Raw genomic sequence first — 24,372 nt, forward strand, 5'->3', positions numbered from 1 at the left:
TCATAACATGGCACCATACCAGATGTCAGTCTTCTCCAGCTGTCTGACCAGCTTAAAACAGGCATTTTGTACTATTTACTCAATAAAACAGCATGGCTGTTTAAACTACTTGAAGACAGTCTTTTATCTGTTAGCAATTGGTCTGTAAGAAATTTTACGGAGGTTATGGAGATGGGGAAACCATGGTCATAAGCTCAAAAAGAAAAAAAAAATAACATTCAAATGAGGTTATGGAAGAAAAGTCTATTTTAAAAAGTAACCTTCACACCTAGTATCATGAGAACTAAGAATTTGCACAAAGTCGCATTCGGCATGCTTCACATTATGAAATCGTCTCCTGACCCAGACTCGGGCTCTCTGAACTGGCCGCGAGAGACCAGCAAACACTGGCCTGTCAGAATCTAAAGTCACAAGGAGAAAAAACTACTTTTAGAAATGGCAAATCATAAAAGGTAATTTAAAGTCTACACAGCATTCTTTCCGTGCTCTCTGAAAAACAGCATGTAATGAATGCTTACACAAGGATTTCATCTTCACAAATGCATTCACAGTGGTTAAGTCTCAACATCCCTGTGTAGGAGAAACATTAGCATATTCCCTCCATTTTTAATGTTATGTATGAAGAAACTTAGGAACTGAGAAGTTCAGGGAAGGATTTAAAAATGTTGGCATAGATGTTTCCCCCCCTTTCTCTCAGAAGTCACCTTAAAATTGAAAGCACACACAACACAAACCCCATGAAGACAGAAAGCTATTGCCCTAGCCTGTTTGGCTCAGTGAACAGAGCATTGATCTGCGGACTAAAGGGTCCCAGGTTCGATTCCGGTCAAGGGCACATGCCCAGGTTGCGGGCTCAATCCCCCGTGGGGAGCATGCAAGAGGCAGCCAATCAATGATTCTCTCTCATCATTGATATTTCTATCTCTCTCTCCCTCTTCCTTCCTCTCTGAAATTAATAATAATAATTATATATATATTTATAAATATATATATATTTAATAATAATAATAATTATATATATATTTATAAATATATATATTTAAAAATATATATATATATATATTTTTTTTTTAAAAGACAGTAAGTTATGGAGGAGCAGGAATTGGGCAGAGTGGTGGGTGATGAAACCTAAGGGCCTGCAGAGGGGGCACGGGCAGGAACTAGCTGACCTAACCTACAGATTTTGTTAAAAGGCTTAGGATTTGGTGCAATAGGCGAGAGAGGAAAGGCTTGTAATCTGGGAAAACGGAACGATCCTGGGGAAAACAGCTGATGATGAAACCTGTGGTGATCCCCATCAAAAAAAAGCTGGCTCACCTTCAACAAGTGTTACCCAGATATACAAAACTTTTATTCAGCTTTTCATGTATCCCATTAGTGTCTCACTCTTAAATAATCGTTAGGCGCTTAAGAAAAACCTCTAACATAAAGGACCAAAGTAAAGAAACAAAAAAACACACTAGCATACCTAAAGACAGGAAATACTATGTATACCTGTTAATAATTGTGGATTTTGTAATCAAAGAAAACACGATCATTTCAAGAGAAACATCAAAATTGCTTTATTCAAAGTAATGTGCATCGCTAGCGACACATTTCCCCATCTTCCAGGTAATATGTGGATACCCTCCCAATAGAACTTTCCTTGTTTGAGGCAAACCATTCAGGGACCCAATTTTCTACTTCTCCTTACGTTTTGAAGTGCTGCTCAGAAAGTGCATGTGCCATCGATCGGAACAAGTGGTAATCTGAAGGAGCAAGGTCTGGTGACTGTGTCAGGTGGGTTAATACTTCCCAGGCAGGATCTTTTCACGTGTCTTTAACTGGTTTTAAAGTGTGTGATGGTGCATTACCATGAAGCAAAATTACTTTGCCGTGTCTTCTGGAATATTCTAGTCATTTCATGACCAAAGCATGATTCCAATTGATTTTTAGAAGCTCGTAATACACCATAGCTTCCTGATCCCACCAAACGCAGAGCACTGTCTTCTTTCTGAAGAGATTTGGCCTTGCAGTCGATGTTGATGGTTGACCTGGATCAACCCATGATTTTGTGCATTTGGGATTCTCAAAATAAATCCACGTTTCATCACCAGTTACAATTCTATGCAAAAAATACTTTCTTTCGTGCTGTTGAAGCAACATTTTACTGATGACTTTTCGATTTTTCATTTGTCTTTCGTCCAGTTGATGTGGCACCCATTTTCCTTCCTTTAAAATCTTTTCCATTGCTTATAAATGACTGAAACTGTTTGCTGAGGAAAACTTAATCTTTCTGCAAGTTATTTTTGAGTTTGACACACATCTTTATCTAGTAATGGTTGTAATTGTTGGTCTTCAAACTTTTCCAGTTGATGTAGATGTTCTTTGTCTTTCACATAGAAATCATCACTTTTAAAGCTTTTAAACCAGCATTCACAAGTATCTTGAGATGGAGCATGTTCACCATAAGATTCTTGAATTATACGATAACTTTTTCTTCCAAATAAAGTAATGAATTAAAACTTCCCGCAAATGCTCTTTTTTTGGCACGAAATTCAACATTTTTAAGCGTAAAAGTATCTATTAGGTTAACACCTTCAGCAAATTTGACATATGAAGTTTTGACATCATGCTGAGTGAAATAAGCCTGTCAATGAAAGAGAAATACCACATGGCCTCACTCATTTATGGATATTAAAAAACATTATAAACTGACAAACCAAAAGATAGATATAGAGACAGTAAAGCAACAAGTAGACTGTAAAATTACAGCCGGGAGAGTAGGGAGATCTGGGGGAGATAAGAGATCAACCAAAGGACTTGTATACATGCATATAAGTACAACCAATGGACACAAAACTCTGGGGAGGGAGGGTATGTATGGGGGGGGGGCAATGTTAAAATATGTACACAGATAATAATTTAATAAAAAAAAATTTAAAAAAAAAAAGAGAAAAAAAAAAAAAAGAAACTTGCTGTCAATACCATAAAGTAGCATACCGGTACATATCAAATTGCATATAAATCAACATATGCGTAACTCCATCTATTGAAAAAAATCCGCATTATTAATTGGTACACCTACTAGAGTAGCAGGAATATTTTATCTCCAACAACAAAAAAGCCTTCATAGAGACAGAAGACCTGATATGTATAAAACAAGAACAAAGCATTCTAACAAATTAAAATAATAAAAAAGCATAATTAGAAAATAAGAAAGAGCTCTTGGAAAGCAGTAATGATCGCTAAAACAAAATTCAATAGAAAGGTTGGGAGATAAAGTTGAGAGATTTTTGTAGAAAATATAACAAAAATACTAAAAATGGATAACAGGAAAAACCAGTAAGAAAATTAGAGGACTGAATCCCAAAGGATCAAACACAAATCTTATTAAATGTCTAGAAAGAGGAAATGGTGAGGATGAAACTATCAGAGAATTTTCCTGAGACATGAACAACATACATTTCAAATTGAAAAGGGGCATTGATACTGTCAACGGATGATTCACTGGTGCCAATTCAATGCCAATGGGAATCCCCAGTTTGGGGTGCTGTGAAGAAAGAAGCCATATTCGGTGCAAAACAGCTCCACTGTGATACAGCCTGCAGGGAAAGCAGCGTTGTGAGGTGGCCTTGGAGCCAGGCAACTCTCGCCGGGCTAGACAGCTCTGCTCTGCTCCATGCAGGTCTGCTTCCGCTGCTCCGGTCCGCTCCGCTCTGGTCCGCTCCTTTCTGCGCCGGTCTGCTCTGGCCTGTGCTGGCCTGCTCCGCTCTGCCCCCGGGAGACCTCTTCAGTGTTTCAAGCCGCCTTTGGAAGCCTCCCCTGACCCCACCGCTGGGTTAGGTGCTGTGGGTTCCTGGGGCACTTGCCCTGTGTTAGCACTTTTTACCCTGGGTTATAACTGTTTGTCTTCACAGTCAGGCCAGAATCTCCAGGAAGGCAGAAGTGATGCTGACTTTGTCATCAGTAAAGCCCTATCCACTGGTATAGTGCCTAACCTGTGGAGGACACTCAATAAATACTGGGTGAATACAAAGCTTTTGTTTGGGGCGCCAACATATACTCTGATGCTAAAGCCTAGATTTGAAAAGTCAAAAGCTGCTCCACCCTGGCAGGGTAGCCCAGTTGGTTAGAGCCTCCTTCCTATAAGCCAAGGTTGTGGGTTTGATTTTTAGTCAGGGCACATAAAGAAGCAATCAATGAATGCATGAATAAGTAGAACAACAAAAATCTCTCTCTCTCTCTCAAAATTAATGAATAAAAAAAAAAAAAAAAAAAAAAAAAGCTGCTCCAGCCTGGCCAGTGTGACTCAGTGGTTGAGCAAAGACCAATGAACTAGAAGAAGGTCACGAATTGATTCCCAGTCAGGAAATGTGTTGTGCTTGATCCCTAGTAAGCGGCCTGTGGGAGGCAGCCAATCAATGATTCTCTCTCATCATTGATGTTTCTATCCCTCTCTCCCTCTCCCTTCCTCTCTGAAGCCAATAAAAAAAAAAAAAAATTTTTTTTTTAAAGGCTGCTCCAAGTAAGAACAACCAACCCGCCGAAACTGGTTTGGCTCAGTGGATAGAGCATCAGCCTGCGGACTGAAGGGTCCCGGCTTCAATTCGGGTCAAGGGCTTATACCTTGGTTGCAGGCACATCCCCGGTAGGGGGTGTGCAGGAAGCAGCTGGTCGATGTTTCTCTCATGGATGTTTCTAGCTCTCTATTCCTCTCCCTTCCGCCCTGTAAAAAATCAATAAAATATATTAAAAAAAAAAAAAAAAAGAAAGAAAGAAAGAACAACCAACCCATACTCTGCCCACGCTGTCTATTAAGCAAACTGATCTAACTGTGCTGACTGATTCTGTAGAGGTGCTGTCCCAAATGAGTTTGTATACGTGAGATGGGTGAGGAGTTTGGACCTGAACTAATAAAGAGCTATTGTACATTAAGAAAGGTAGGCATGTAATTAAAATAGGGCTTTGAGAAGATTAGTCTCCTCCGGTATGCAGGATAGAATGGGGGAATCTTTTCCTCCATTTCTTTTACCCAGTTTTTAAAAGTGTGAGTGGATGACCAGACTAACATGAGCAATGAACCACAAAGGCTCAATCTGTATAGATGGAGTTTAGTATTCATTAACTCAGCAGTTTTAAGATTCTACTATGTTCTATGCCTAGAAATGGCAATAGATAAGAAGAGGTCAGAGGATCACAAGAGCCTGACATGCCATGCTAAGGACTTTGGGCTTGACATTATAAGAAAAGAGAATATAACAGGAATGGCAATGGTTAGATCTTTGCTTTAGATTAGTTTGAAAGCAAAGTGGAGAATGAATGGAAAAAGAGAAAGATCAAGATGGGGATAGGAAACTCTCTTAAGAGGGGCCACTGAAAATGTCCGAAGGTGATGAGAGCCTCAAGAAGCTATAGTAGATATACAGCAGATGGGACAGACTTGGGAAATATTTAACAGGTAAAATCAGGACAACTTTTTTTTTTTAATTGATTTTTTTACAGAGAGGAAGGGAAAGGGAGAGAGAGCTAGAAACATGGATGAGAGAGAAACATCCATCAGCTGCCTCCTGCACCCCCCCACCAGGGGTGTGCCCACAACCAAGGTTTATGCCCTTGACTGGAATTGAACCAAGGACTCTTAAGCCTGCAGGCTGACACCCTAGGGCCTATACACTGAGCCAAACCGGCCAGGGCAATCAGGACGACTTTGTAAATGATAGGGAGACATAGTCTAGATTCTCTCTAGTTACTGGGTAGATGGCGATAAATGAAAAAGGAACAAATAAAGGAAGATGAGCCTAGCTGGTGTGGCTCAGTGGTTGAGTGTCAACCTATGAACCAAGAGTTCACTGGTTTGATTCCTGGTCAGGGCACGTGCCCAGGTTGTGGGCTCAACTCCAGTGGGGGATGTGCAGGAGGCAGCCAACTGATGTCTCTTTCTCTCATCAATGTTTCTATCTCCCTCTCCCCTCCTCCCTTTTTAAAATCAATAAAAGCATATTTTTAAACAAAGGAAGATGAAATTGGTGAAAAGTGGAGGTGAGGTATCAGGAAGAAGGTAGTAAAGATATACCTTTGTACATGTTGACTTTGAACGACCTGTAGGCTAGCACCATGGGAAGCTAGTTATCTGGTAGTAAGCAATCGGACATAGCTGTCTGAAGGGCAAAGGACAAATAAAGGTCAGGATAGAAACCATGGATTTGAGAGTCATCAGCACAAGACACACGTAAACCAGGAAAAGTAATTTTAATCATCCAGAGAGCTAGTGTAGCCCAAAAAAGGCAACGGGGTGAAGTCAGACACCTGGGAACACAGCAGGAGAGGGACTGGGGATACCATCTTAATGCTTTGTCAGGAGTCATCTCCAAAGAATTCTGTCTTTGCAATTGTCCAGATCTCTCTCTTATAGCTTCTTCAGACTTAATGCAGAAATAGTTGTTGTAGTGTACATCTTTCTTTGAATTAATTAACAAAAGAAAAATAAAGTTAAGGCCATTAAATTTTATCCATTAAGAATACTATCATTTTTTTATTTATTGAGCACCGAGTATAACCCAAGGACTATATTAAGTGTTTTACAAGCATTTTTTTTTTATTTTAAGCTTAATAACAACTGTACGAAATATGTCCTATTACTATGCTTATTCTACAGTTGAAAAATACTAATTTTTAAGTGACGAACCACTATTTGAACTATAGTCTGGGGAAGTCCAGACCTCCAGTCCTAACCAGTGTAAGTATAATCTCTCCCAGGCTAAAAACAGATAATGAGTAGCAAAGGCAACCTGCTCCTTCTATACCTAACAAAGCCTATCAATGACATTTATTCCATTTGTGACCATTTCATAACATAAATTTTAAAGAAGTATTTATTCTGTTTTTACATATGATTACACTGGTGTGTGAATAAAGGTTCTATGAAACGCCATAGTCCAAAGACTCATTTTGTTTTAATTATAAGAAACATTAACATTGAAGCCCAAGTGGTAAACTTTAATGACATTAAGATTTTAAAAAAAGTGATTTTTAAGCTCAGAATGTTAAGTCTCTAGCTAACTCCCTCAGAAGATATGAGAAAATGCTCCTTGCCTTTTCACCTGTAAAAATAAATCTGATAGTCAATAGGGCAGGGTTAGATCTGGTGGGTCCTAAAAATGCTTATGAGCAAGTGCTTACCAGGGTTGTATGGAATTACCCCAAAAACATACACTGAGTGGCCAGATTATGATGATCTCTAAATGCATAATAATCTGGCCATTCAGTTTATTGAGCCCTGGTGCATGAATTCATTCATGGGTGAGGTCTGGCCAGGGGGAGGGGACATGGGCAGTTGGCCAGCCTGCCTGCTGGTCAAACTCCTGGTTGAGGGACAATTTGCATATTAGCCTTTTATTATATAGGATATACACTGAGTGGCCAGATTATTATGTGTTCAGAGATCATAATAATCTGGCCACTCAGTGTATAGTCTCCAATACAATTACTTACCCAGAAACTTCCACGTGACCCAAGCTTTACATTTCAGTGATTAGGAAGTGCATGAGAAGAGATTTCATTGAACGGACACAGCATTCTTTTCATTAGAGATTTGGGAATGCTTGTCATTTTAGGAGAAGTCCTTCTACTTCTGTACATACTTACACAATAAGCCATATTGACTCATAACCACCACCCATTACCTAAATTAGTATTTCATAACGTGTTTTCCACTTTTTCCTCCTTTTAAAACTGAACCCAAGGAAATGTACACAAAATTATGATATATGAACTTTAACAGTAAGAGTGTAAAATTTTAAGAAGAGAAACCCACAGTACATTTGGCTGGTTTGCCTCTTGGTTTTTCTATGAAACCTCAAAATATATATTTAAAGTGTATTTTTTTAAATATATTTTATTGATATTTTACAGAAAGGAAGGGAGAGAGATAGAGAGCTAGAAACCTCGATGAGAGAGAAACATCAACCAGCCGCCTCTTGCACACCCCCTACTGGGGATGTGCCCGCAACCAAGGTACATACCCTTGACCGGAATCTAACACGGGACCTTTCAGTCCTCAGACCGACGCTCTACCACTGAGCCAAACCAGTTTCGGCTAAAGTGTATTCTTTTAATAGAGGTGGAAAAAATTGTTTTGGTTCTCATAATTTTAGCAACTATTACTTAAACAAGGTATATTACTGTGATTTGTCTTAAGCAATATATATATATTTGGTCTTTGTCCATTTATGGCACAGAGCTCCTAAAACCCTTGGAATTTCCTAAGGGATAAGATATACAAGGGTGAAATAAGTGTCTTTAGGTATTCATATAACAAGCCTATTTCAATCACACCTGCGTTTATATTAATGGGTTTTTGGAAAGCTCCCTAGGCAATTTAAGGATAGGTGTTGGCTGCCAGGGAAATAGACCTGATCAGACTAGAGGGTTGGAATTTTCTCTCTAGGGAGAGGGACTACAGGTTGAGTCAATCACGAACAACCAATGATTTAATCAACCACAACTATATAACAAAGCCTCCAGAAAACCCCAAAAGGATGGGGTTCGGGGAGCTTCTGAGTTGGTGCACGTGGGGAGAGTGGTATTCTGGGGTAAGTGGGCACAAAAACGCCCTTATCCCTTCCCACATATCCTGCCCTATGCAGCTCTTCCATCTGGTTGTTCCTTAGTAACCTTTTATAATAAACTAGAGGCCTGGTGCACGAAATTGTGCGGGGGGGGGGGGGTGTGGATGGGTTCCCTCAGCCCAGCCTGCACTGTCTCCAATCCGGGACCCCTTGGGGGATGTCCGACTGCTAGTTTAGGCCCGATCCCAAGGATCAGACATCCCTCTCACAATCTGGGACCTCTGGCTCCTAACTGCTCACCTGCCTGCCTGATCACTCCTAACTGCCTCTGCCTGCCAGCTTGATTGCCCCTAACTGCCCCCCCCTTCCATCCTGGTCTCCCCTAACTTCCCCCCCTGCTACCCTGGTCATCCCCAACTGCTACCCCTATTGGCCTGATTGCCCCTTACTGCCCCCCACCTGCTGGCCTGGTCTCCCCTAACTTCCCCCCCTGCTACCCTGGTCATCCCCAACTGCTCCTCTTATTGGCCTGATTGCCCCTTACTGCCCCCCACCTGCTGGCCTGCTTGCCTCTTCCTGCCCTTCTGCTGGCCTGCTTGCCCCCAACTGCCCCCCATGCCAGCCTGGTCACCCCTCACTGCCCCCCTGCTGGCCTGGTCACCCCTGTAGCCTGTTGTTCAGTCGTTTGGTTGGCCCTTACTAACCCCCTTGAAGGCCTGGTCGCCCCACGCAGCCTGCTGTTTGGTTGTTACTGTGAGGGAGTCCCCACCAATTTGCATATTACCCTTTTATTAGTATAGATCAGTGGTCGGCAAACTCGTTAGTCAACAGAGTGGCAAACATGTGGCTCGCGAGCCGCAGTTTGCCAACCACTGGTATAGATTATTAGTATTGGTTATCTGGTAAGTAAACTATTTTCCCAAGTTCAGTGAGATGCTCTGGCAAATTAATTGGGCTAGAGGAGGGAGTGGTGGGAAACGGATTTATAGTCTGTTGATCAGAACAGGTAACAACCTGGACTTTTGACTGGTGGCTAAGGCTGAGGGAGGGGCAGCGATATAAACTGAGCCCTTAACCTGTGGGATCTTCAGGTAGACAGTATCAGAAGTGAGATAAATTGTAAAATACCCAGCTGGTATTTGGTGACAAGAGTCCAGAAAAATGTTCAGAGTGTTGTGTGTAGTGTAAAGGGGGGGGGAAAAAGAGAGAGAGAGAGAGAGAGAGAGAGAGAGAGAGAGAGAGAGAGAAAGAGAGGGAGAAAATGATTCCATAGAGCATTATTTGAAGCCAGGCATTGGCTTCCTTTAAAAACAAAGATGAGCCCTAGCCAGTTTCCCTCAGTTATTGGAGGGTCAGCCCGGGGACTGAAAGGTGTCAGGTTCTATTCTGGTCAAGGGCACGTACCTCAATTGCAGGCTCAATCCCCTGACCCAGGTTGGAGCGCATGTGGGAGGCAACCAATCAATGTGTCTCTCCCACATCGATGTTTCTCTCACTCTCTGTCTCTCCCCCTCCTTTCCATTCTCTCTAAAAATCAATGGAAAAATATCCTCAGGTAAGGATTAACAAAAATAAAATAAAAACAAAGATGACCAACCATACTGATTGATTTTCTAACCGTCACACTATACATCAACATTTCAAAATAGTAGAAATGCTCCTAAATTTTATATTATCATTCAATTTTACCAGAAATTACACAGATCCAAAAAACAAATGCAACAGAAAGCAGTGATAGTTTCTCTGACAGTTCTGCATGATCTGAGCCACACTTGCAACCTCCTTTTTTTCCACTGTGATTCCTGCCGTGAATTCCACCAGCGTTTTAGAACTTTTTTGCAAATTAAGTTGGAAATACTTGTTCACCTCAATTCATCTCTGGTGAATGACTGTGTGGAACTCTAAATTTAAGTACAACTGCATCACTGTTCTCTGATTAGTGTAGAATAATTCTCGGATTCATGATAATGCCAGGCTAAATGACACTGCAAAGAAACTCTTTGTGTTCAAACAAATCAGTGGTTGGCTTTCGATAATGCAATAAAGAGTCTTATTCATCTAGTGTACCCTAGTTAAAATCGTAGAAGTTGAAAACAAAAACAAAACTTCCACCTCTGTTAAAAGAATAATCTTTATTTAAAGCCTTTCCCGCCCCCCTATATGAAACATTGCATTTTAGAGATAGAAGGAATTTTGAGTATTTACAGCCAGAGAAAATCAAGTCACTTGCTAGGGTTCACTTAACAAGCTAGTACCCTGTTTCCCCAAAAATAAGACAGTGTCTTATATTAATTTTTTTCTCCCAAAGTTGCACTAGGTCTTATTTTCAGGGGATGTCTTATCTTTCCATGCGCTAGGACTTATTTTCGGAGGATGTCTTATTTTCGGGGAAACTCCATAACCTAAACTTCTAAATTCCCTAGCTGAAGCTATTTTTTTTTAATACATTTTATTGATTTTTTTACAGAGAGGAAGAGAGATAGAGAGTTAGAAACATCGATGAGAGAGAATCATTGATCAGCTGCCTCTTGCACACCACCCCCTGGGAATGAGCCCGCAACCAAGGTACATGCTCTTGATTTTTTTAAAAAAATTTTTAAAAATATATTTTATTGATTTTTTACAGAGAGGAAGAGAGAGAGATAGTTAGAAACATCGATGAGAGAAAATCATCGATCAGCTGCCTCTTGCACACCCACTGGGGATGTGCCCGCAACCAAGGCACATGCCCTTGACAGGAATCGAACCCGGGACCCCTCAGTCCGCAGGCTGGCGCTCTATCCACTGAGCCAAACCGGTTTCGGGGCCCTTGATTTTTTTACAGAGAGGAAGAGAGATAGAGTTAGAAACATCGATGAGAGAGCATCATCGATCAGCTGCCTCTTGCACACCCCCTGGGGATGTGCCTGCAACCAAGGTACATGCCCTTGACCGGAATCGAACCTGGGACCTTTCAGTCCTCAGATCGACACTCTATCCACTGAGCCAAACCAGTTTCGGCTGAAGCTATTAAATATTATAAAATATTATGGACAGGTTAATATCAGCCAATTTTCAAGTAGACAATTTATCAAGTGCCTACTTTGTGTCTTTCACTCTGCCAAGCATTTTCACATATATCATCTCTTCCCTACGTCAGCTCTTAAGATTTTAAAAGACTTAATAAAACAATCACTTCACTCCTTTGGAGATCCAGCGTTGCCAACAGAGAACACTGCCAACAGGATCCAAATGGAAAGGTAATTCAATTATTGCACTAACCACACTACTGAAGAGGGCATGTTCCAACAGCACACTCACTCTCAGAAGTTTCCCTCCAGAGGCAGATACAGGCTCAGAAGGCCTCAAAGCATGTCTGGGTATACTGGTCTCTTTGCCGAGACCTCTTCCTTCATCCAATTCTATACCCTTTCCACTACCACATTCTTTTCTTGTTCTTCTGTAGCCACCATCTGCTCTCCAATCTATGGCTTCTTCTGGACTGTCATCCTGTCCAATACCTAGAAATCTAGATAGCTTAGAAATGATGCCGAGTTTCTCCTCTATATTCTGACCTGTACCCTTTGCCTACCCAGGCCAAATGGTCACTGTGAGATGATAGGATTCGTTAAATGAGAGGCAACTCTAACTACAAATACCGTGGGTTTAAAAACTAAAACTAAAACGTGGGCATTTGCTTTTTTATAATTTCAAAGCCATCATTTACTTTTAAAACAGTGAATAATTTCTGCATGTGCTACAAGGCAAAGTCAAATTATACTGCCTTCACAGACGCATGGTGCGAAACTGTCAAAGTATTTTTAGTTTGAGAAAAAGAATTTGCTGGTATTCCTACTGCTGGGGAGGAAGGAATTTTTTTCTACCCTTCCAGGTTCTTCTGGCTGGTCTAAGAATTAAATTGATTTGAGACCCATTACCAGGAAAGAAACAGCCACATTTAATTGTGGATGTACATATAGAGGGAGAGGGGGTCCATAAGAATATGGAGGCCCAAGGAAGGTGGGCAGATGAGGCTCATATGGCATCTTGAGCTAAGGAGAAGGGGTAGAGGATTGGGGCTTCAAAGACAAGGAAGGCAAATCACATGAAGATGGAAAAGCAAATGTTCAGTGAACAAATGTTTGATGGGCCATAAAGAGACAAAGGAACTCGGGGATCTCTAGACCCTGCCCAGTATCCCCATCGCACCTAGCCCATATTCTTTGTAAATATCTCAGGTGCTAGCACTATTTTATGAAATAGGCCCCTACCTAAGTTTCTTCCTGAGTCTTTTATTTCTTAAAAATAAAATGATCCTCATGTTAGAGAGACATATTGCTGTGTGGCAAATTGTACTTCCCTAGAACATATTGATACATTTTAAATGCCTCTACTAACTGAATCTCACACGACCTTTATACCACTGCATACTTTGAGACATATATTTCATAGACATATATTTCAAAAAATGCTACCATGAAAAAAAAAATCAACCATTTACCAATTCTGGTTAGCATCTAAAATAAGTAATGCGCATCTAGAATATACAAAATGCTTTTACAATTCAACCAAAAAAGACAAATTATCTAATTTAAAAATGGGTAAAATATCTGAATAGACATTTCTCCAAAGAAGATATAAAGATGGTCACTAGGCACATGAAAGATCATTAGTCACTAGGGAAATACAAATCAAAACCTCAGTGAGATACCACATAACACCCACTAAAACGACTCAAGTAAAAAAAGACAGACAACAGGTGTTGGCCAGGAAGTGGAGAAACTTGAACCCTCACAAATTTCTGGTGGGACTGTAAAATGGTGCCGATACTGAAAAGTTTGGCAACTCCTCATAAACTTACACGGAGTTACCATAGGACCCAGCAATTCCACTCTTAGTTATCGCCCAAGAGAAATGAAAACATGTGTCCACACAAAACTTGCAGATGACTATTCACTGCAGCATTTTACATAATTGCTAAAAAAAAAAAAAAAAAATGGAAATAACCCAAATGTCCGTTAACAGGTGAGTGAATAAGCAAAATATGGTACACTGATACAGTGGAATATTTTTCAGTGACAGAAATGAAATACTACATGCTACAACACGGATAAACCTTAGAAACAGTACGCCAAGTGAAATAAACCAGTCACCAAAGACTACGTACAGCATGATTCCACTTTTCATTAAATGTTAAGAATAAGTAAATCTATATAGAGAGAAAGTAGATTCCCAGTTACCAGGGATTGGGGGGAGGGGGGTGGAGAGAAAAGAATGGAGGATAGGAGTTACTGCTAAGGGCCCAAGGTTCTTTTGGGAATGATGAAAATGTCCTAGATTTAAATAATGATAAGGACTGCTCAGGTCTGCGACTAAATCACTGAACTGTATACTTTAAAAGGGTAAATTAGCAGCATGTAAAGGAAGTCTCAATAAAGCTTTTATTTCACGTACTAAGTGTAAGGTATGCTCTGGGCTTACTGTCTTCTCCTTTCACTCTTTGGGACCTTGAATTTCTTCAGTATCTTTCTCACCGTCTTTGCCCAGAACGTAAAAGAATCTTATTAGATAAGAGACATCAAAGGAATTCAGATCTGAAACGTTCCTTTCTTCTTACTGTGGCATCTACCTCTGCTGATGGCTGTATTCCCAAGGGTTAATACGAGTGGTGCTGGCTGTCATCGTTAAGAGATTTTAGAATATGACATCAGCGTTTGAAGTCTGGCACCGGTTCCTAGATTACATTAACATAATCTCAGAAAAATAAAGTAAAAAGGGAAAAGCCAGTTTTCAAACTCACGTAACGACTGCCTCATCAGCAGAAGGTGACCTGGGTAATCTGAACATCAGTGCTGCCTGCTCTTTCTGAGGAGAGGCTTGGAGAGGGGTCAGCCTTCACCCCTTCTCCGAGGCCCAGGGTTCCCCCCCCCCCCGCCCCCGCCCGCCCCGGGAGAGCCAGGGAGGCCTGTGGGGATCAGCTCTCCCGTGTTGGCTACGCACAGCTGCTTCAAAACCCTCTACGCCTCAGTTTGCTCATCTGTAAAATGTTCCTTACCCCAGGGAGTTATTAAGATTATTTAATAAAATAATGTCTCTAAAGCACCCAGCACATGGTAGATACTCGATATTAGCTACTCCCCCCCCCCCCCCTTCTATTCAGGGTAAAACACAGGTCAAAATTGGCAAAACGGCCCTAACCAGTTTGGTTCTGTGGATAGAGCGTTGACCTGAGAACTGAAAGGTCCCAGGTTTAATTCCGGTCATGGGCATGTACCTTGGTTGCGGGCACATCCCCAGTAAGGGGTGTGTGCAAGAGGCAGCTGATCGATGATTCTCACTCATTGATGTTTCTAACTCTCTATCCCTCTCTCTTCCTCTCTGTAAAAAAATCAGTAAAATATATTTAAGAAAATAAATAAAAAATAAAATAAAATAAAAGTAAACCAACCTTCAGTTTCCATAAGCATCAAGCTGACATATTAAGTGAATAAATTATAACCATGGGGGTGAGATACAAGATAACCCGGGGGAAATCAACGGACTTTGCACGGATTCTGTTGGTATTATCTCACAGTTTTATTAGGAAACAACTGAGTATCCAGTTGGCAGAATACCGCAGACAATTTCAGCTAAATGGTTCTTCGAAGAAGCCAACAATAACTTGAGTCTTGGCTGTATTTGTAGTATCATAATTTCCAGAGGGAAAGATTCTTAATAAATCTTAGTCATAACACTTAAGGAGCCAGACAAGATGCCTACAAAATACTACCAGGCCTTTGAGACAAGACTACACATGCATTCTTTTTCTTTTTAGATATTTAAAAAAAATTTTTTTTTCAATTACAGTTTACATTCAATATTATTTTGTATTAGTTTCAGGTGTACAGCATAGTGATTAGACAACAATATACTTTACAAAGTGTTTCCCCAATATTTCCAGTACCCACCTGGCACCATACATAGTAATTACAATATGATTGTCTATAGTCCCTATCTTGTACTTTACATCTCGTGACTGTGACTATTTTGTAACTACCAATTTGTATTGCTTAATCCCTTCACCTTTTCCACCCAGTCCTCCAACCTCCCTCCCCACAAGTGCATTCTTAAAAAAAAAAAAAAGATTTGAAACAACTTCTGGAAAAATGACAACAGAAATACCACCCCCCCCCCTTTTTTTTAAGTCAAGGAATCTACAGACATGATTTTTAAAACTACTTTTACAATGGGTTATATAGTCACATGGTTCAAAAACCAAGAATATATAAAAGAGATACAGTGAAAAGTCTGCTTCCCACCCAGTTCTCCCTACCCAATTCCAAACAGATAAACACTCACTTTCTTAATCTTTTTATGCTTAGACAAACAAAACAAAAAATATATTCTTATTTAACCCTTATTTTTCTACACAGAGGTAACCATTTATGCATATTCTGCATCTCCAAACAACTTTCTAATCCCAAAATATCTGATGAAAGCAACAAATGACTAGAACAGGGATCTTGTTCACACTAGAGTGATTTTTAAAAAGGAGAAACAGTAATGAATGATGTTAATGAAAGTCAGACATAAAGGAAATTTAAAGAGGACACAAAATTCAAGGGGGAAGAGGAACAGAGTCTTATAAATCTCTTAAAAATTCTTGTCTGCTAAAACATTGGTATGTCTTACCTTTCATTAATTAAAAAAAATAATAATAATTCCCTTACAGACAAAAAAAAAAAAAAAAAGAAAGAAAAGAAATTAAACCAAATATTCACCAGAAGAGAGAATGAGGGTTGAAGAAGAACAATTAGAAAAAAAGAGAAAGGTACCTTACGTTGGAATGGACTAAAAAATGTCAATGATGCAAAACTATGTACACTGAGACCTACAAAACTAAGAACCATTTTTAAAAATCATAACAAGGTCTTAACTTCTAAATATTTATTCACTATCTTCCCAGTTCAAATGGTAAGAACTTGACTGTTTAAGCCATGATGAATGTTAGCGCCATGTTGTTGGGAGGCTGAGTAAAAATGTCTTTTCAAAACCTCTTTCACTCACGTTTACGAAAAAGCCGGCCTTTGGTCTCAGTGCGGTTTACGTGGCTTCTTTCTTGGTGCAGAGCTCTGGGCTTTATCCCCACCGTTACCTCCCGTGAGAGTCTACAAGGCAATGGAGAATTCCTGCAAACCGTACTGCTTCTCTGCTAACTTCCAAGAATGGACAGCTGACCTAGGCCTCTCACCACCGCACATCTCTGCTGATGAAAATCTAGGAAGGAAGGGTTTGGAATCCTGACATACCATGGCTCAAAGATGGCTAATCTTTGGTTTAAGATAGCCCTTTTCTTCCTTAACTTCAAAACAAACATGCTATTTTTAAACCAGATTACCTAGAACTCTGGGTGAATTCTCTGAAGGAAACAGGGGTGTTAACGAGGAGTTAGCTTGAAGACCAACACACTCTCTTATCAATCCATAATATGACTAATATCTTCAACAGGAGGGAAAAAAAAAAAAAAAGCACCAAACAGTGACATGAACAAAAAAAAAGTTATAGCCAAAACCGGTCTGGCTCAGTGGATACAGCGTTGGCCTGCGGACTGAAAGGACCCGGGTTCGATTCCGGTCAAAGGGCATGTACCTTGGTTGCGGGCACATCCCCAGTGGGGGGTGTGCAGGAGGCAGCTGGTCGATGTATCTCTCTCATCGACGTTTCTAACTCTCTATTCCTCTCACTTCCTCTCTGTGTAAAATCAATAAAATATATATACTTAAAAAGTTATAGTAGTTTTAGATGTTATGCCAGTGCTTTAAACACAAACACACACACACACACACACACACACACACACACACACACACACACACCTTGCTTAGAGAAGAGGTGGGTGGAGACTTCTGTGGACATTTTGAAAGGAATTCCTGGGTATTCTCGAAACCTTTGAAGGTTGAAACCACTGGTTCTTTATAATGTCTACCTTTCCTCCCAAACTGAAAGCTTTCCTTTTCCTTATGAAAGGCTTGTTCTTCACTAGACCACCATGATTAGTATCTTTTTTTGCTCACGATCAAAATTAAGGAGTTGAATAGAGAAAGGACAGAGAGATGTTATTAAAGCAAAAGCTGGCCCTGGCTGGTGTGGCTCAGTTGGTGGAGAGTCATCCTGGGCACGGAAGGGTTGTGGGCTGTATATTCCTAGTTAGGGCACATACCCAGGTTGTGGGATTAATTCCTGGCTGGGGTGTGTATGGGAGGCAACCAATGGATGTTTCTCTTTCACATCGATGTTTCCCTCTCTCCCTCTTCTTTCCTCTCTCTAAAAAAGCCCCCAAACAATTAAAAAAGCATATAATTATTTTTAAAAAAAGAACAGGCTGGAAGAAGAGGAAAAAAGAACCAGGTTAAAAGGGGTACTAGACTCTCAGGAAAGTGGAGGGTGGGGAAGCCACAAAAGGATATAGGAGCAAACTGTGGGCAGCAGCTTGTGCACATGTGCAGAGGGAGAAGGAAAAGGGGATGGCGAGATGTTAGCCCAGACGAATGCTGTCTGAAAAAAACTGGCGATATTATTATAACTAGGGAGTTGTATACATGAAATTATATGAAGTCGAGCTTACTAACTCTGAGAGCCTATAATATAATAGGATCACAAGAAATTTAAGATCACCTATTTCTCCCATTGATGGAGCTTTATTAGACCAATTATTTTTTTTAAAAATGTACTTATTAGACTATTTCAAAACATGTGAAGATCAGCTGTTCTGATTTTTAAGTAAATTCAACACTTTTTCCTTGGTTCAAATCTATTATTTCTGCTTCTCTTTTAGTGATCATAATCAATTATGTGTGAATATTCTGCTATTTCTCTTCTTAAATATCTTATGTTTTAGATGTACTTAAAATGCAAATATTGGCCCCAGCTGATTTGGCTCAGTGGATAGATTGTCTGCTTGTGAACTGAAAGGTCCCTGGTTCGATTCCGGTCAAGGGCACATGCCCAGGTTGTGGGCTTGATCCCCAATGGGGGACTTGCAGGAGGCAGCCCATCCATGATTCTCTCTCATCATGGATGTTTCTATCTCTCTCTCTCCCTCTTCCTTCCTCTCTGAAATCAATAAAAATTTTAAAAAATACAAATATTGACCTACCTCCATTAGAGATATGCATTATGCTGATTTGGGTGGATCTGTCGGTCCATCCACACCCTCACCTCATCCCCTCTAAGAGCAGTAGTATAAATTTCCAAGTGTTATCCAGGCTCGGGCTATGGCAGGTGGCCAGGAAACACAGCAAAATAACTGGTTTAAAAGTGTTGGCTACACAAACATGATTCTCCAACCAACCAACAAAGTTAGCCTTCAGAAGAAACTGCTTAAAATGGCATTGAAAATATGGATACGCACAAACATATACAGTGTAGAAAGTTATACTCTAAAATGCTAATAGTGATTATTGACTGGTAGGGTTTACTGGTGATTTTTTTTTCAGTCTTATTGTTGAAAGTATTGTATTCATTACTATATGCCATGTAAATACAATGTCCAAAAAAGAAAGGAAGAAAGACAAAAAGAAAAAAGAAAGAAAAAGAGAAAGAATTCTATATCTCCCCTTTCTCCCATTGTCCCCTTCTAGCCTGCCTCTGCCCCTCTGGTAATTCTTATTTCTTCTTTTTCTTTAAAAATGTATTACTTTGGTGATTTAAACATATTTCAAAAGATACAAAAGAGTGAACATATAAATAATAAGAAATAAAACATGGGTAATTTAAAGTAGAATACTATGCAGCTGTCAAAACTAATGGTGTTGATAGATGTCCATGATATAAAAAAACACAAAACAACAAAAGGACAAATTGTTTGGCATGATTTTCATTTTCAAAAAATATCTCTGCATATATTTATAAATACACAGGTTTATATAATAAGCATGGAGAAAAATCTAGAAGGATATAAATACTCAACAATGATTATCTTCATGAGTAAGATTAAAATGGAGGGGACTTAGTTTTTCTTTTCACTTCACATGCTTCTCGACTGCTTGAATTTAAGAGCATATATGCCTTTGTAATTAAAAATGTTTAGAAAATAAAAGAAACAAAACTAAAATAAATAGGGGGAAAAGGTAACATGCATAGCCACGTTTTCTTGGGAAACTGCAGATATGGTTCCGATAGTTCCCTTTAGCTGATCACATATATAACATATGTGCATTAGATTATATAATCTAGCTACAGGTCCTATACATGTTTGTCTGCATGTGTGGATGCTGATTTGGAAACCATATCATTTTAAGCTCACTTTAATCTGCTTTTATTTTAAAAACAGGGAGGTAAGTAACTAAAAATTTCTTCTCATTACTTAACTCAAGCAAGCAATTAGTCAAGTCCTAGTGAAGCCCCACCGTACTTGAGGATGTTGCATCCATAGGCTGGCTAGTCCATGAGTGAGTCCGATTTTGTGTTAATATGCATGAAGTCCATTTTACCTACAGGAAAAGTGTTGGGTATTGACGGGCGGGTATAGCAAATATACCAGGAACCTGAATGACAGCAATTAACCTGAATCCTACTCATTACTATATGCCACGTAAATACAATGCCGGTTATTTAAAATCACAAAACAGTGAAGAGAATGGCATTATCTCCACATTATAGGCAGACTCAAAAAAAAAAAAAAAAAAAAAAGGGTAAGGCTTTAAAAAGGTACGAAATCCAGGCCTTTACTCAACCACAAGCCTGTGAAATCTCTCTGTTTAAAGCTCTCTACATTTCAATCATCTGCAAAAAATGCACTGTGTGGCCTGAAGAAGCAGCTACCCATCATGACACTTCTGCACTTGGTGGTACAAAGAAACTCTGCCTGCCAAGATCATATGCTGACCTATGTTTCTAATCCTTCCCAAACTTTCTTTGATCCCATATAGGTCTTCCCCTATGTCTGTCTGAACCCTCCAGGAGAGGCAGAGCAGCAATCTGCATGAACCCTCCCCTGTGAGACCTCAGTAACAACCCTCACTTCACCCTCCATTTTCCATATTACAAATTCTCACCCTACACCCATTCCCCCCTTCTTTCACCCACCCATCACCCCCACCCTAGGCAAACAGATTTGGGTTTTGAATAGTAGTGGCTACAAAAAGGTAAACTAAGGCAGGTTTTCAAGACCTGTGGCAAACAGGAAAGGCCAGGGGAAGTTGGACAGGAGCAAGGAGATGGCACACTGCTCTCTTTGCAAACTCGCTGGCGCGGCTTCGAACAGGCAATAAAATTTCACTGTTCCGAGTCAGCCTTCTACGGCTGATTTCCATGCTGTTTTCCCCCGCAGTGACAATTCACTAACGCAAAGTTCGTACCGAGTTAAAATGACTTTGCCGTGAACTACAAGGCGTGGAAATGGCACCTCCGCAGATTTGCCACGTTTCTCCACGAAACAGAAGGGGAGGAGTGGGGGAGGTGAAATGAGAACAAAGATGCCACCTTCACAGAATGCAACAGATAAAGGGACACAGACATCTAGTCCCTTAAAATAATCCCTGAACTGTTTCTGTCAAGAACAACACGTTACATAATTTGAGTTTCATGAATCAGCAGTTTAGTCAGTAATTTACATGAATTTAAAAAGAGAGAGAGAGAGAGAGGGAAAGCATGAGATTGGAAAAGGTAAAGTGATTTCTGTAACAAGACAGGTTTCCAAAGTATTTTATTCCACCCCCGCACCGAAGAACGGAGGCTGAGAAGATCGCTGACAGGCAGGTGACTCAGTGTGGCTCCAGGAAGGGCTTCTTACCAACTAACCCCCTTCATGGGAATGGCCACCCCGCCTCCCACGTTCCCCTCCTCCAACTCTCCCACCAGGTAAGGGCCATGTTTTCCTCTCCAATGGGAGGTTTCCCCATCTGGAGGTCACATGCTTTAGAGTACAGAGAACTATGCTTCAAGGATATAAATAGTTGAGGTGTGTGGGGTTGTTACTTTTTGACAGATCTATATTAAAGTAATTGCAACATTTTGAGAAGCACATTAGTAATGTCAGACACTTCAAAAAAAAAAAAAATTACAATACCCAGCCGTCACTGGGTTTAAACTTGATCCTATTTCTAAGGAGCTTAGTGGAGTTCACTGACATGGAAAACCTATAGTGATTGCTGTCCTAAAAATGACCTTCGCTGAGCAGGGAGAGATAAGAAAGCTGTAAACACAAACCCTAAAACTGTGTGTCCAGTCTAAACTCTCCAAAAACAGAAGGAAAAAGCATGTTTGAGAGAAAGGACAACCAACCTATTTGCTTTTCAAAAACCAGAGATGATGTCACCCTCCCCTCAACTCCCCCCAAAAAACACACAACAAAAAACAAAAACCAGAGATGATAAATCCTAAGAAATGAGTCCAAAGAGCATTCTCATCCCTTTTGGAAAAAAACATGTGTATCAGACAGATACTGTTTGAAATAAGATACATTGGATTAGGCCTGGGAATCTTTCAGGCACAAATTTATTACGGTATTTGAGAGGCGTATGTTTTGAAAGTCAATAAATATGAAGTCATTTGGAGTCACTCATTCCGCAAATGTTTATTACGGGTCGGCACCTGCCAGGCGCTGCGCACATAGCTGCTCTCTGTGCACGTGCTGCCTCTTACGGCTGCGCAGTCCAGGCTAGAGCTTTTACACATTTCCATGCCTCAGTTGCTGGAATAACAATGGCTACCAACTTCACCAGGTCTCTCTGAAGAGCCAGTAAGCATGTCTGGAAGCACCTGGTAACTCATGAAAGTGCCAGTTGTCTTTGGGTGAAACGAATTCTTGAAATCCATCAATGCCTGTCGCACCACAAATTTTATCAAAGGAAAGGGAGCCTTCCTGCTTCCAGGACACATCATAATCCTATTAAAGGAGGCTTAGCATCTCCTTTAATCATCACCCTGGAAATCTGAATATATGAAAGAGAGAGGTATAGAAAGCTAGTATGACGGACGTACAGATTTTAACATAAAGACTCATAATCACCACAATGACAAGAACCATGTCTATTTTACCCACTAATCTGACCATCAGGCTAAGGCATGTCTTTACCGGGGGCACTTTATTCTGGAAATATATTTTCTCTATATATCTGCAAACCACAAAACGGACATCTACAAGGTTCTATTGTATACTGCATTTCACTTTCAATCTGGCCCTTAAACGTAAGCTACGGCCATCTCAAACAGATTAGGAACAAAACTCCTTTTGAAAACAAAATCGGGCTCCGAGTAGTGGCAGCTGGAGGAAGGGGGAAGTTCTGGACTCTCCAGAGTGAGCTAACATGGGCTCGGTGGCCAACACGAAGGGCCCTCTTGGGGACCATCCTAGGGATCTGGGTGGCTGCCATCGGCAAGGAAGAGGTCGGGAAGAGGGGTTCTTCCAGACCCCTTGCCCCCGGGAGTGGAGGCATGGTGGCTGGCCGTACAGGAATGGTATCCAGGGGGTCCAGAAGGTGCACACAGTCAAAAAAAAAAAAAAAAAAAAAAGCCCGAGACTTCCTCTCCTGTGTCCAGCTCTTGCAGTGACATTGGGGAACTGAAGTACAGAACAACCTCCTCATGGCTAGAACCGGTATGATTTGATAGTTTTGAGTTAACAATTTGGGTTAATATTTATAAAACACTTTAGAAAGAGCCCCAACACATAGGTAAGAGCTATCCAAGTGTTTGCCAGATAAGAAAGGCACTTTTCGGGTTGGCTGGGTGACTCCTCGGCCTCATACAAAGGACAGCAGCCTCCTACTTTCCCCCCTGATAAAGGTTTAGAAACCAGTAGCTCCCTGTATTTTCACCTGCATCTCAAGTGTACCCTGTACCGCCTCTTGGGCAGGACTGAAAAGCTACTCCTGGTTCAGAAATCACTGTGCAAAAGCCAATGGAATTGTTCCTCTTATTTCTTTCCAAGGAACCACCACGAAAAAAGAACCAAATCTTTTTCTTTTTTTAAAAATCCCAAAGCACTTTTCTAGCTGGTGCAGCTCGATGTGCAAACTGTGGGAACCCACACAGAGTCAAAGTCACCCGAAAGGGTTCCGATCACAGAAAACACACAGGGTCACAACGCTCCGAAGCGGCAGACCACAGGTCCCCCAGCACAGGGGAGGGTTCCCGCGCCCTCACCCCAGGCCCCCGGCGCCCCGTCCTGGCAGGTGGCCCGCGTCCAGTCCCCGCCTCCGGGGAGGCGGGGGGGAGGTCTCCCGGCCTCGGGGCCGCCCCTCCGCGCTCCGGGCGGCGCACGGGTTAACCCGCACTGTCCGTCCGTCCGTCCGTCCGTCCGTCCGCCGACACCCCCGGGAGGCCAGGGATCCAAAAGCGCCGCCTGCGTCCACCTCGAGGGCACAAAGCGCACAAACTCTCCGGAGCACTTTTCCCTCCCGACCGCCTCGGGGGCCGGCGGGCTGAGGGGGTCTGAGGGTGGGGTGGGGGACACGGCCGGGGCTCCCGGGGAGGCGCGTGCGCTCCGCCGCCCGGGCACCCCTGGCCCCGCCCCGGGGGCTGGGGACCCCGCCGCCCCGCACTTACCGGCTCCGGGCGGCCTCCCGGGCGGCGGGCGCGGGCCGTGCGCTCTCGGCGCTCGCGCTTCCTCCTTCCCGCGGGGCCCGGGCGCCGCGCTTCCTCCCTGACGCGTCACGGCGGCTCCTCCCGCGGCGCGCGGGGCGGCCGGGCAGAGCGAGTGGGCGGCCGGCTGCCGCCGGGAGGGCGCCCGCTGCGAGCCCGGGCTGGGGCCCCCTCCCTCCGCGGCGCCCGGCGCTGCGCCTCGGCCCCCGGGACGGCCGCGAGGGCGCGGTGCCCGCCCCGCCGCGCGCGCCAAGTTCAGGGGACCCCGGGGGACCCGGTG

General features: G+C 41.9%; 1 protein-coding gene across 1 annotated transcript in view; it reads right to left on the reverse strand.

Annotated features, from left to right (window-relative positions):
- LOC311611863 (serine/threonine-protein kinase Sgk3) overlaps positions 1-24,372 on the reverse strand; it is a 103,135-nt gene extending 78,763 nt beyond the window's left edge. The window contains exon 1 of the mRNA XM_084864387.1: positions 24,057-24,372. The gene's annotated coding sequence lies outside the window, so the exon portion shown is untranslated. The remainder of the gene's footprint in view (positions 1-24,056) is intronic.

This window comes from Pipistrellus hanaki, assembly GCF_964339955.1.
Source record: "Pipistrellus hanaki genome assembly, chromosome: 17".
Lineage (NCBI taxonomy): Eukaryota > Metazoa > Chordata > Mammalia > Chiroptera > Vespertilionidae > Pipistrellus > Pipistrellus hanaki.